A 14,850-nucleotide genomic window follows, 5' to 3' on the forward strand; every position below is an offset into this window, starting at 1 on the left:
GTATCTTCGTGCCCAATCCGGAGCCACAAGGATGACTTGGGCCCGGTCGCGCCAAATCTTCTTCAGCACTCTGGGCAGAAGCGGTATAGGCGGAAACAGACAGCAACTCCACTTGCGACGAAAAGCGTCGCCGAGCGAGTGCCGCCTTGAAAATTCCAATGCGCAGAACTGATGACATAGCGCGTACTCTTCAGTGGCTAATAGATCTAACCAAGGCTCTCCCCACTGCTGAAAGAGACCTTGCACAACATCCAAGTTCAGACACCATTCGTAATCCATCAAGCACCTGGCCCTCAGAGAACCTGCCAGGTGTTGAACCACCAAGGTGATGCCTTGATGTTCCAGCCATGTCCAGAGGCGCAGAGCCTCCTGATATAGGGTCCAGGACCCCACCCCGCCCTGTTTGTTGCAATACCACATGGCGGTGGTGTTGTCTGTGAACACCTGCACCACACTTCCCCGGACAGAGGGAAGGAATGCCTTCGGTGCAAGTCGGATCACCGGAAGCTCCAAAAGGTTGATATGGAGCCGAGACTCCGCCGGAGACCAAAGTCCTCTGATCTCCGCCTCTCCCAAGTGGCCTCCTCATCCCAGGAGGGACTCATCCGTCACCACTGTGTGCTCTGGTTGGGGAAGGGAGAGGGATCTGCCATTGACCCAATCGCGATTCGTGAGCCACCACTGCAATTGTCGTATAGTGCCCTCCGAGATCTGGACATGATCGGACAGGTTGCCCTGATGCTGCGCCCACTGGAACTTCAGGTCCCACTGCAGAGCCAGCATATGCCATCTGGCATGTGGCACCAGCAGGATGCAGGAGGCCATCAGGCCCAGGAGCCGGAGGGTCATCCTGACTGAAACCCGGGAGAGAGGCTGAAAAATCGGAATCATAGCCTGAATATCCCAGACTCACTGCTCGGGAGGATAAACCCGAAACAGCGTTGAATCCAGAACCGCTCTGATGATGGGGAGCTTCTGAAAGGGACTCATGTGCGACTTCGGCACGTTGATGCAGGAGGTCGGCCGTAGTCTGAAGGTGGTTGACAACTGCCTGGGGCGAGCCCGCCTTCAGCAACCCGTCGTCGAGGTAAGGGAAGACTGACACCGTTGACCTGCACAGGTGAGCTGCGACCACCGCCATCACCTTCGTGAACACCCGAGGGGCGCTGGTAAGGCTGAAGGGGAGCACGGCAAACTGAAAATGCTCCTGGCCTACCGAGAACCGCAGTTAACGCCGGTGAGCCGGCAGGACGGGGATGTGAAAATATGCGTCCTGCAAGTCCAACGCTACCATCCAGTCTCCAGGGTCGAGGGCAGCCAAGACCTGAGCCAGAGTCAACATTTTGAACTTCTCCTTCCGGAGGAAGCGGCTGACGTTCCGGAGATCCAAAATGGGACGCAGACCGCCTTTGTCCGTCTTGGGGACCAGAAAGTAGTGGGAATAACAACCACTCCCTACTTCCGGCCCAGGAACGCACTCGATGGCCCCCTTGGCCAAGAGGGCCGTAACTTCCTGCTGGAGAGTTGCCAAGTGGCACCCCAACATGCGGTGGTACCGAGGTGGTATGGCCGGAGGGATGGACTGAAAGGGAAGGGAGTAACCCCTGCGGATGATCTGCAACACCCACTTGTCCGATGTGATAGCTTGCCAGTGGGGGCGGTGATGGTGGATCTTGCCACCCACTTGGGTGGGGTGCTCCACAAAGCTCGGATTAGAAAGGTTTGGAGGTAGAAGCAGCGGGGACGGAGATGGACTGACCCCCCACGCTGATTCCCAGAGCCGCCCCTGCGGAAACCTCGTCCACGGCCATGCTGAGGCTGGTTCTGCACAGGCTTGCTGAAGGACTGTGCCTGGGCGCCCCTGCCTTGGCCACGAAAGGAATGAAAACCAGGAGTGGCTGGGCTTTTCGTGGAAAGACCCAAGGACTTGGCCGTGGCCCGCGAGTCCTTAAAACATTCCAGTGCACTGTCGGCCTTATCGCCAAACAGGCGAATGCCATCAAAGGGCATGTCCATGATTGAGCTTTGGACATCTGGCGAGAACCCGGTAGATCTCAACCAGGCGTGCCGATGAAGCGCCACAGTCGTAGAAATCGCCCTAACCAGTGAGTCCGCGGTGTCCAAACCACACCGAATGGCGAACTTAGCCGCATCCTTGCCCTCGACAACAGCTGGGGACAGCACAGCCTGGGTCTCTTCAGGACACTGAGGCAAGCTGTGCAACCGCATCCCACACCGCGTGGGAATAGCGACCCAATAGGCATGCAGTGTTCACCGACTGCAGCCCCAAGCTGGCAGAAGAGAACAACCGCTTACCGAACTGCTCCCGCTTCTTAGAGTCCTTATCCGGCAGAGCTGTGGGAAAGGCACTCTGTGACGTCAAGGCTTGGATAACCAGGCTCTCAGGCGTAGGATGAGTGGTCAGAAAAGCGGTGACGCCTGGCGACATTCTTATTCAAAGGGGCCCCTGTGGCCAGCCTCGACCAAGAGCCCAACAATACGTCAGTGAGAGTGTCGTTAAAGGGAAGCAGGGGCTCCGACTAAGTGAAGGCCATCTGGAGCACCTCAGTGAGATTAGTCTTGAGGGCCACCGTAGGAAGATCGAGGTTGAGGACCTCAGCTGCCTGACGGAGCACCATCGTGTAGGAGGTGCCCTCCATGGTTTGCGGGGGAGAGGCAAACCCCGGGTCAGAAGAGTCATCGAGGTCGCCGGCGTCCTCCAAGTCGTCCACCCAGTCCTGCTCGGAGTCACACTGACGGGCAAGAGGGTCCTCGGACCCCTCCCAGTCATCCTCCACCTCTGTTGCATGGTGAACAGACCGCAGCGGCAGAGCTGGGGCCGGAGAAGGAACATACGGTGTCGGCCCGGGCCAAGCCGGCGCCACGTCCCAATGCGGGTCCCAGATAGGAACAAAATGGTCCTGGAACCGGGGCAAGGGCGGGACAGACGGCACCCACTGCGGCGCCAGAGGCGGAGCTGGGGCTGGAGCTGGCAGCGCTGGACCTCATGGTGCTGGGGCCAACAGGGTAGAATCCTGTGGCGCCGAAGCTGGATCCGCCGACGGCCCAACAGGATCTGGACACAGGCGCGAAGGCGCGCCGGCGGGAGCCCGAGGCCTAAAAAGGCGGTCCATGGTGGCAAGAAATTCTACCACCTGTTCGGGAGTCGCCGACGGACCCAAGTAAGGTGGGTAGGCCGCTGACTCCCAAGCTCCAAAAGAGCTCCCAGGCTCCAGAACTCCTGTCCGCCTGGCGACATTCTTATCCACAGGGGCCCCTGTGGCTGGCCGCGACCAAGTGCCCTGCACAACGTCAGTGAGGGTGTTGTTAAATGGTAGCAGGGGCTCCCACGAAGTGGACGCCGTCTGGAGCACTTCAGTGAGGAGATTAGTTTTGAGGGCCACCGTACAGAGATCAAGGTTGAGGACCTCAGCTGCCCGACGGACCACCATCGTATAGGAGGGGCCCTCCTCCATAGTAGGCGGGGGAGAGGCAAACCTCGGGTCAGAGGAGATGTTGAGGTCACCGGCATCCTCCAAGTCATCCGCCCAGTTCTGCTCGGAGGCACACTGACAGGCAAGAGGGGCCTCGGACCCCTCCCAGTCGTCCTACAAACGGCGTCGGGAACGGCGCCAGCCAGGGCCGAGCCGGCGCCGTGCCCCAATGCAGATCCCAGGTAGGAACAAAATGGTCCTGAAACCTGGGCAAGGGCGGAACAAATGGCACACACTGCGGCCTCGGAGGTGGAGCCGAGGTTGGTGCTGGGGCCGGAGCCGGCAGCGCTGGACATTGTGGCGCCGTGGCCGGAGCCAACGGTGCTGGATCCTGTGACGCCAAAGCTGGATCCGTCAGCGGTACAACAGGATCCGGACACGGGACCGCGGGGCCTGAAGGCGTGCCGTCGGGAGCCCGAGGCCTAAAGAGGTGGTCCATGGTAGCAAGAAATTCTTGCACCTGTGCGGGAGTCGCCGACGGACCCGGGTAAGGTGGGTAGGCTGCGGTACTCCCGGGCTCCGAAGGAGCCGCCGGGGCAGAACCCCTGTCCCCCTTGTCCGCATCCGTGGACCGACAGGGGGACGTCGGAGAGCGAACACGCTTCTTTGACTTCTTTTTGTGTCGTATCTTACCCGAATCAGAGGGTGAAGACTTGGAGTCCGAGGAGCAATGACTGCGGCCCCGCGAGCAGTCCCTGGAACGGCCCCTGGGCCGGGAACGGTGCTGGGACGAGTGGCGGACCTCCAGCAGCTTCTGGCGCCGCTCCCTCAAGGCCTTTGGGGCCATGGCCCAACAGTCCCGGGAGTCGTGGTCGGTCTTCAGGCAGTAGAGGCAGACATCGTGGGGGTCCGCCACCGACATATTGCGACGGCAGGCCCCACAAGACTTAAATCCAGGCATCCCAACATGCACCAAGGAAACGAAAAATGTACAGGAGACAAAAGTCTCAAAAGGGGTAGTCAAAAAGTGACTAAGATACGTGATCTAACCGGATCTACGCTTTCTGGCACGGAAAAAGAAAGAACTCATGTCAGCGCGCATGGGTGGCGCCCAAGTAGTCTCCGTGACGTCATCTCGGTGCTTACGACGCCAGCGACGGATGTGGAGCCGCACGACGCCTCCTACTGACGTGCAGGGGTACTGCTAGCAAAACTTTCCGGATCCAGTAGGACACCTGGGGATATTCTAAGGTAAGGAATATATCACTAATGTGTCTCTTTCAGATAGTGATGGTTCCTCAGCAAATCAAATTAAGTAGCTAGGTAGCTCCTTTTCTCTAGGATATGATTCCAGAGGTCTTAATTCAATAGACTAACTGATTGAATAAACATTAGAGAACTAATTCAGAAATATGGATGGGTCTGCTTTCAACATTTTGGAAGAATCACGCTGCATGTTTACAAGGTATCATAGCTTGGACCACACATATCTGACTTCTGACTGCACAAAGCATCAGTAGTTGGCCATAGTGAGCAGGGACTCTATTACTGTGTGCAGCTGGATACAGCAGTGCCACATATTTTGTCAAACTGAAACATGAAAGACAGGAGTGATAAAAAATACAGTGAAGCCAGCACCAAGGCGGCAGTTAGGTGGATATTTACATAGGAGTGGAAACTAATCATGATTATTTTGCTAAGATAATACAACCAATTAACACAAGAGCACCATTTTGAAGAATTTGGAAACATTCATATCATATGAATAGAAAATGTGGCTGAAATTAAGCCTCTCCCTACAAAAGCCTTCCAGTGTTAAATGATTAAGCCCCAATATAGGAGCTACTTTCAATAGCATTTAAGACACACTTTCAACTAGGTTGCCTGTTGTCAAAGGGAGCTCATTATGAAAGTCTAATTTAAGTCATTTAGTTTGTATACGCTTTAATATAGCAGTCATTAAACGGCTGTGCAGCTTATAGGATTATATTTTATGCTTTCGATTTTTAAGCTGTTGTGGACAGAGACGCAATATCCGTTCCAAATTAGAACATTAAAATATAATGTAAAAATATAAGTAACACTTAATTCTGTGATACTTAATGATGACAACAAGCCCAGCAAGCACTCTGCTTCATGACATCAGTTTTTGTAATTGGGGAGTAATAGAAGTGTAATAGAACTAAAGAGGGTCTCTTTACGACTACGAATAATAGCAGCAATTCATGCTTTTTAAGGAATTTGCAGCAGTGCCAACTTACTCAAGTCTTCAAAGAGCCATTTCTGTTTTCAATATCATTTGGGCTGATATAACTAGCCTTCTACTTAATTGAAATTTAACGGATGTGGTTCAATGGCATTTGACTTCCACAAATACCTATTTGGACATGAAGAAATGCTGATGGAAACGGCATCCAAAAGAGGACAATCGAGGGAACAGGTACAGGGTTGCTCTCCTGCAAAAGGAACAATTCTGTCCCTCCAGGAGGGCCACAGTTGAACCATGCTACTCTTTCTCTAAAGAACAGGATGGCACTGAAAGAAGCTGGGTAAGGAATGAGAATGTATGAATGGTGTGCACTGTCTATTTTTCAATGCCAGTTCGAGCCAGGGGGTCCCATTGAAGCAAGGATACATTCTAAAGGTGCTCACCCAGGCCACCCATCCACGAGCAGAGAACCCGCACTGCCCCAGATCTGTCCAGGAGCAAACCCTACTCTGAAGATCCAAGGCAGTTAACTCTAGACACTATGTACCGAAGAAGGCACTTGGCAGCCTCGATACCAGAGATCTCAGTGCCTGATCGGGATACTGCCACCGTGATGCAGGACATTTCCTGGAAGTATGCTGCCGTAGCCCCGCACTTCGAGAAGAGGGCTGCCAACTGCCTCCACCCGGGGAGAGTCCAGAAGAGGGCCTACACCAGTAACACCTGCTCCAGCCGCGGCCTCTTCGAGACTCCTCATGCGGCTGGCAAATGTGACTCCAGCAGAACTTCTGCTGTGTGCCAGGAAGGAAGGCCTCAGACACCACTGGTGAACCTGCTGTCACAGAAAGATTCTACGCAGCCACTTTAGTGCACCACCACTGATTAGTGAAAGACTAAAGCAAGCCTAGGGGAAGCAGAGGAAAGTTGAGAGAGATCGCTAAACCCATATTAGAGACTACACAACATGAACTCTGAGAATCCTGAGATGAAGGGTTGGTAGAGGGCCTCAGGGAAGAGGGGAACTACTGCTCCGAAGCATAAGAGACTAACACCTGCAAGTCTAGTATCCCAGTATCATTGTAGTGTGTAGTACTTTTCTTTCTGTGTAATAAGGTTCTTATCTTTTATAAAGGTAAGAACTTTGCTTAACAATTTTTTATAGTGCTACTGGAGGTGGAACGGGGTCCTGAACCTGAGTATATCCACACAAACCTCCCTGAGAAGCCTGCAACATCAGTACCACTTAGAGTAAAGTGCTGCAGAACAGGTTACTTACCATCGGTAATACTCATTCTGGTGGATCCAGGATTTAATCGCCGATTACTCACCTTAGAATGTTCCCCAGGCTCTAGACTGTCTGCTGAACTCATTGGCATTTAAGGAACCTGCCTGGAAGATCACGATCAGGAAGATGCCCTGATGTTCCAACCAATTCTCGAAGCAGAGAGCTTTCAGAAACAGGGTCCAGAACCCCACTCCAACATGTCTGTTGCTATACCACACGGTGGTGTTCTCTGTGAGAACCTGCACCAGCCCCCCCTTTCATGGATTGTAGGAAAGCTTGAGGCTCGTAACTCCAGAAAGTTAATATTGAGTTGGGCTTCCATTGGAGGACAGAGCCTTCTGCTCTTCATCTCCCAGAGATGAGCTCCCAACCCAGCAGCGACATATCCGTAACGGACGTCAGCTCGAAATGGGGATAGGAGAGGGGGCATGACGCTGGTCTACTTGTGGCTGAGTAGCCACCCCAGCAGATTGTGAGCAGTCTCCTTCGAAATCTGAATGACATCAAATAGGCTTCCTTGCTGCTGGGCCCACTGAAACTTACGAATCCCTTGCAAAGCCTGCATATCTCAACGGTCGTAGTTGACAATGAAGATGCAAGAGTCGAAGAGGACAAGAAGCTTTGGAACTGCTCTCACCTAGATCTGAGACAGAGGATCAAATTTCAGGATCATAGCCTGAATATACTAGACTTCTTGCAATAGAGGGAGGGCCTGAACTGTACCGGATCCAGGATCATTCCAATGAAAATAAGCGTCTGTGTATAAGTTAGGTGTGACTTCGGCTCATTGATTGTCAACACCAATGATACCAGGACGCTCGCCTTTGTCTGCAGGTGGTTTACAACGGACTCTGGCAAGGCCACCTTCAACAGCAAGAAGTCAAAGTAAGGCAAAACTGATATCCCTGTCCTCTGAAGACAGGCAGCATCCACCAACATCACTTCCATGAACATCTGAGGGGCACTGATTAGGCCGAAAGGGAGCATGGCAAACTGAAAATGCTCCTATCCTATCTTGAACCGCTGTTGCCATTTGTGAGACTGCAAGTTGGCTGTATGGAAATACAAGTCCTGCACGTCCAAGGACACCATCCAGTCACTCTGGTCCAGGGCAGGCACGATCGGAGCCTGTGTCAGCATTTTGAATTTGCCCTCCTGCATGAAGGAATTGAGAGATCAAAGGTTTAAAATGGGCAGAAGGGCCAATCCTTCTTCAGCACTAGGACATAGCGAGAGTAGCAACTTTCTTATTTCAGAGACCTCTTGATAGATTCTTTGGAAAGGAAAATTTGCATCGTAGGTTCTTGGGGCCCAGAAGCACACCAGAGGGAGCTGGAAGAATGCTAAATGTCTGCCCATGGTCTCGTTAAACATGCCAACATGCTGAGGCATCACCAATGGTTTGGAAAATTCAGGGTGGACCTTGTTCAATCGTGGTCTCAGCTCTGCCATGTTAGAAGTGGAGAGAGAGAGAGATAGATAGAGTGATGAGACGGCTTCACTTTCTTGTGCTTGCGTTTGAAATTAAAGTTTGACTTACTGGGGGAAAGTTGACCTCTCATGGCAGTTGCCTTGGTAGCAGGAGCAGGAATGGGAGTGAGTCTGCACCCTCAACTTGGAGTACGACACATATGAGGCCCACAACTTCTTGTGTTCATCAACGTACAGCTCTGTCCTGGAGCACATTTGAGTGAATAACTATTGGGTGAATGAATCGTGGTCCGAGCCCAAGCACTAGAGACACACATTGCGAGGGTCAGGGACAACATCTGTTTTCTACACATGCTGCACAGATTGAAACCTGTAGTTTTAGAGAGAGCTATTGTACCCTAGCAAACAAGATTGTATTCAATTTTCTGTAGTCAGAAGGCAGACGAAATTGGGAATGGAGCTCTAGATCTGGTTCGGAAAGCACGGAAAGAAAGGCACTCACCTGAGTGCACTGGGGTGGTGCTCACATTCTATGCTGCTCCGTCGGTCTGGGTTGGTACGGAGTTAACACAAAGTTGCATGGCTCTACCTACTAGTTAGAGAAAAGATTTCCATATTTAGTCTGGTGCCTATCGATTTTTCTATTGTGAGGACTCTACAGTTAGAAGTATACATTAGAAAGAGTTATACTTGGCTCAGACTACAGAGTCATAGTAGGTTAGGCAATGGGACTGCAGATGAAATTACCCCAGAACCCACAGCTGTGGCCCAGTAGCCCCTGCCTGACCAATGAACTCCTAAACAGGGTCTGACACTAACCCCTTCCCATTACTTTATCTTGCTTAAAAAAACGCTTTAGTAAATGCCAGAACATCAACTAAGATCTTTTGGCAGCTATGTGCTGACAAATTGAGTTTTCTTTTTTTGTAGCTCATTAAATGACCTATAGCAGGCAAACAAACCCCTCCTCTCATCAGTTGATTGTTTATTTCGGAAGATTGAAATGTTACATAAAACATAAGTGCATTTAATACCTTCAATTTTTTTCATATTTTTTGAGTAACTCACTATCAAATTGATATGCCTAACACAGGAGAGACACAAACAATCCAAATTCTCTTAAAATGTTGTATTAGACAAGTCATATATATATATGCTCCAAACAATCATTCCTGAACCTCCTGGTATGGCGAAAAGGAACAAAGCGAACTCCTCTTGGTGGCAAAATAAATTGGATTTATTGTTCTCTCAACTGCCTGTCATGACGCGTTTCGGCCGAAGCGTCGGCATTGATCATATATATATATATATATATATATATATATTACCTACTGGCGATAGCCAGTAGGTAGTTATAGTTAGGACCACGTTTCCATAGGAAAACCTCAACATTCTATTTTGAATAACTTTGGCGCCGGTCGACGAATCCTCGCGAATTTCTCAAAATAGGTGGGGCGCTACGCTCCGCTCCTACCCTGAAAGTCTCGGGGGGATTCGTCAAGCGGGGGCTGAGATAAAAGGGGGGTCCCAAAACGCGTTTTTCCCATGCATTTTTCCATAGGACCTTTAGAACGAGCTACAGCCCGAATGGCTGAACAGAATTACTCAAAATTTGGCAGAGAGGTAGTCCCTAGGTCAAGGAAGTGCCTTTTGTAGGTTTGGTGTAAATCTGTTCAGTAGATTCTGAGAAAATAGCCTTTAAATCAATATATATATCTGAGCCAGCTTACGGTACGCTTACCGTACGCTTACGGTAAGCGTACGGTGGCGTGCGCGAGCGCGATTCTGATTGGCTCTTAGATCTTAGTAAACATTCGAATCGGCCGAAACCAGGAAGCGGCGGCCGCCATTTTGTCTCTCGCACTGAGAGAGATTTTTAAAATCGGAAGCCCAAAAACATGTAAAGGGGCTGTTTTGACAACTCCCTCCCACATAGTCATGTTGAGGGAGTCCCCAAACATCCCCCAAGTGCAAAAACGGTTTTATTTTTTTTTCGGCAATTTCGCGGGGTACGCTTACCGTACGCTTACGGTAAGCGTACGGTAAAAAAATAAAAATAAAAAAAACACTATCCACACTTACCCCACCCCCTGTGCTTTTGGTGGCCGAAGGCCACCAAATGTGCTGGGCTTATTACAATGGAAAAAAACACTATCCACACTTACCCCACCCCCTGTGCTTTTGGTGGCCGTAGGCCACCAAATGTACAGGGCTTATTATAAGGGAAAAAAACTTAGCATTTAAAAAACCGTACTAATTCACTGAAAAAACCATAGGTTTCACACACGTTATAGTTAGGAATTAGCATTTAAAAAACCTTGCAAATTCACTGAAAAAACCATAGGTTTCACACATGTTATAGTTAGTGGAAATTTTACTGATAAAAAACCAATGAAATTGCCCCGTTATAGTTAGCGCAGGCAACTATAACTCACGCGACCGCAATCCTCTGCTGATGACATATGTGTCTTTATGAAAAAAAAATATTTGTAATATATGTATAGCTAAAAATGTATGGAAGAAGACATGGGCAAATAAGTGTCTAAATACAGTATTAGCATCAGCAGAGGATTGCGGTCGCGTGAGTTATAGTTGCCTGCGCTAACTATAACGGGGCAATTTCATTGGTTTTTTATCAGTAAAATTTCCACTAACTATAACATGTGTGAAACCTATGGTTTTTTCAGTGAATATATATATATATATATATATATATATATATGCTTGATTTACATAACAGAGCATCCTTTCTTGATCTTAAGTGTATTCGTCATTGTCGACCTTCTGAAAAGTAAACACTGAGTAAGAACAGGTGATTTTATCACATTATCTGTGAGAAAAAGTTCCAAAATTTGTAGGGAGCTACAAAAGTCCAATAGTCCAGTGTGATCACGCATCTCCCGATAAAAATGGTACTCTACTTGTGTGGGTGGACCTACCATCCAGGACAAAACAGCCCAAGAAACAAACCATGGGAAATCATTAATTTTGCCATGATTTTATATCAGCTCTTGGGATGTCGGTAGAAGCGGATTTTGGGCCCACACCTATCCAGTATACAGGGAAATCTACCAACCCCAGACATTTCTGAGAACAAGACATATAGGGGTGTGATCAAGGTGAGGTAGTTTGCTTAGATCTCACTATGAGCCAACAATCTTTGTGGCCTCCAGACACATAAAAAGGTCCCACCTGGAATTCAAAAGACATGGAAGGAAAACAGTCCCAGCCTAGCAACAGGCCGACAGGCCTGTACGGAGCTCAGACCCCATGGATAGGTGTTATGTTAACTTGAAGAAGAAGAGTCTCAGAAATGGCAGGAGCAACACCTCTGGCAACCAAATGTCTTCTTCAGTGGAATGGTTGCTAAAGCACTGCAGAACGATCTAGTTTTTGAAATTTGTTGGAATGGAGAGCAACTTTAAATCCACAAAAAGAGCATGGAAAAAAACTAAGAACAGATGTCAGAGGACCAAGATATTGTCCTATAAGGGGAGCCACAAGATTAGAAAAGGAGCCATGGCTTCACTTGTCAGTGCCAGAGAGCGATTTAAACTTTTCAAAATGTAGTATAGCCCCTGAAAATAATTCATGAGGTGAGGAATCTACAGATACAAGTTTCCATAAAAAACAATAAACCATATACCCTGCATATAAAGAGCAACTGAGAATGGGGTTCAAGGATTTTTAGACTGCATTAGCACAACCGTGCTAATGAAGGAATTCCATTTGGGTTCCCTATTAGCACTTCACAGGGAACCTGTGATCTTATACTTTTTTTCTACACTGGTTCTGTGATTGATGGAGATTGTAATTTGATTGCAAGAAAGCCCTCTTCCTAGAGATAACTCAGGACTGCTGCGGTGATCATTATACATCTATGTGGGTTGTACACAAAGCATTGTTTCTTGTTAAGGCCCATTCTGCTCCTAACTTTGTGGACTTTTCTGCAACTGTCCTCTTCCATTGCTTTATCCAAAGCTTCAGAAAGACCTTGCGGGTGAGATGCAGATGCCAATAGTACAGGAACCAGTGGTAAGGCTTCATGTGGCGGACCACGCGCTGAATAAGCAGGAGAGACAGAAGCCTCCAGCAGCCAGTGACCCCAGGAAGCAAGGGAAGAACAGTGAGTAGGAGATTATTGTACAGTATTCAAATGTGGAGTCCAGGGTGTCTATGTTGCTGATGGGAAAGAGCCTGAACACCTCTTACTGTATTGGTATAGTATGTGCTGAATAGATTATAGGAAGGATTTAAGGATCCAGGCAATCTCAATGTTTGACAGCTACTGATTTTGTTTTTTGCTGTACCCATTACAGGATAGCAGGCATTGAAGGCTTAGTACAGACAAAAAGGAAAAGAAGGGGTCCAAGGAAGCTGAGGGCACATCCCTTGACCCAATGATGCATGGGGAGTAAGTGGGTGCAGGAAAGGCACTTGGCCCAAAATGTAAAAAATAAAATAAACAAACCCATCTCTCTCACAGGATTCGAGTTGCTGATACAGATCAGGAAATCGTAGGCTGATCGAATAATTTTTTTAATTATTCAATTATATTTCTTGCAAACTCAACAAAAAGTTACACCACAAAAAAAAGAACTACAATTAGGCATGGCAAAGACCATACACAGTAACCACCGGGGTTTAAGGCCGTGACCTGTGGGATTGGGTGGGTTGCTCCTAGTGTGTGGGGTTCAGGGCTTGGCTGAAGGCGATGGCCGGCTGTCAACTACCACTGCACATGCCCAAAAGCACAAGTTACTACTTGTGTAACGATATATCTGTAAGAGACATTAGTTAGTGATAGATTCCTTACCTTACAATATCCCCAGGCGTCAGGCCGAGATGACGTCACGGAGACTACTTAGGCGTCACCCATGCGTGCTGACGTCAGTTCTGTACACAACTTTCCGTGCCAGGAACGCAGAACCATGCAAGAAACTGACCACTGGTGCCAAGAAACTAGGGCCCTGAAAGGGATGACCTTAATCCTAGAAATCAGGTTGCAGAACAGGGAAGATGAGTAGGGCGGTAAGGAATCTATCATTAACTAATGTCTCTTACAGATATATCGTTACACAAGTAGTAACTTGTGCATCTGAAAGAGACACGTTAGTGATAGATTCCTTACCTTAGAATAGATACCCCAGCAATACCAACCCCGGTGGAGAGTCTGCGAACAGATGACACCAGAAAGTCACGGAGAACAGAGCGGCCAAAGAAGCCGTCCCTCCGGACTTGACTGTCAAGGCAGTAAAGCTTGGTAAACGTGTGCAGACGTAGCTGCCTGACAAATTTCCTGCAAGGGAACGCTGCGTCCCAAGGCAGTAGTGGCTGCAGTTGTCCTGGTAGAATGGGAACGCAGCCCCACAGGAGGCTCCTTCTTAGCCAAGGAGTAACATGCTTTGATGCACAAAACGACCCACCGCGAGATGGTTTGTTTATGCACAGCCCGACCTTCTTTGGCGCCCACGTAGCCAATGAAGAGCTGGTCATCCACCCGAAACTGCTGTGTACGCTTCAGATAGAATGCGAGTGCACATTTTGGGTCCAGACGGTGGAGCCTCTCCTCCTCCCTTGAAGGATGCGGAGGCGGAAAGAAGGCGGGCAAAGTGATGGTCTGCCCGATGTGGACGGGCGTGACAAACTTTTACAAAAAAGGACGGGTCCTTAAAACCACCTTGTCCGGATGAACAGAAAGGAAAGGAGGTTTGGAAGAAAGAGCCTGGAGCTCACTCACTCTTCTGGCAGAGGTGATAGCTACCAGGAAAGCAGTCTTAAGAGTAATTTATTTATTTATTTATTTTAGCGACTTGTAAAGCGCCTGGTGACCCAAGGGCATCCCCGCGCTATAAAAATTTGCTGTCCAGATGGGAGGGAGGAAAGAAGGGGGATGGCATTATTTAGGGAATAAAAGTGTTTTCAATTTTTTTCTAAAAATCAGATAATTGGATTCCAGTCTAAGGGTACGTGGGAGGGAGTTCCATCCAGTGGACGCTTTCACTGAGAAGCGTCGACCTCCAGTGCGTGTCTTTTTAAATTTGGGGATGTTGGCTAGGTGCTCACTCTCAGACCTCAGGGATCTGGACGTTTTATATGGAGTAACCAGGTCGCTGAGGATCGAAGGACCACTTCCATTGATCAGTTTAAATGCTGTGCACATGGCTTTGAATTCCACTCTTTGGCGCACAGGCAGCCAGTGCAGGGCCTTGATAGCAGGTTTCGCTGACACTCTGGAGGGAAGGTTCATGAGTAGACTGGCAGCTGCATTCTGTGTTCGTTGCAGTTTCGCCAGGGTGGCCTCAGGGGCTCCCAGGTAGATCATGTTACTATAGTCCAAACGTGATAGTATGAGCCCTTGGACCAGTAGTTTCCTGGCTGCGGGGGGGAGTAGGGGGAGAATCCTGCGGGTAGTACGCATAAGCCCAAAACAGGTTCCTGCAGTTTTGGCCGCTTGCGTTTTCATGGAGAGCTCGGGTTCTAACCATACA

The 14,850-nt window shown here is 49.1% G+C and overlaps 1 protein-coding gene across 3 annotated transcripts in view; it reads right to left on the bottom strand.

The window, feature by feature from the left end:
* Positions 1-14,850, bottom strand: part of DIAPH3 (diaphanous related formin 3) — a 2,278,729-nt gene that overhangs the window by 589,141 nt on the left and 1,674,738 nt on the right. The gene's annotated exons all lie outside the window — the stretch shown is intronic.

Source organism: Triturus cristatus, chromosome 8 (genome assembly GCF_964204655.1).
Source record: "Triturus cristatus chromosome 8, aTriCri1.1, whole genome shotgun sequence".
Classification (NCBI taxonomy): Eukaryota; Metazoa; Chordata; class Amphibia; order Caudata; family Salamandridae; genus Triturus; species Triturus cristatus.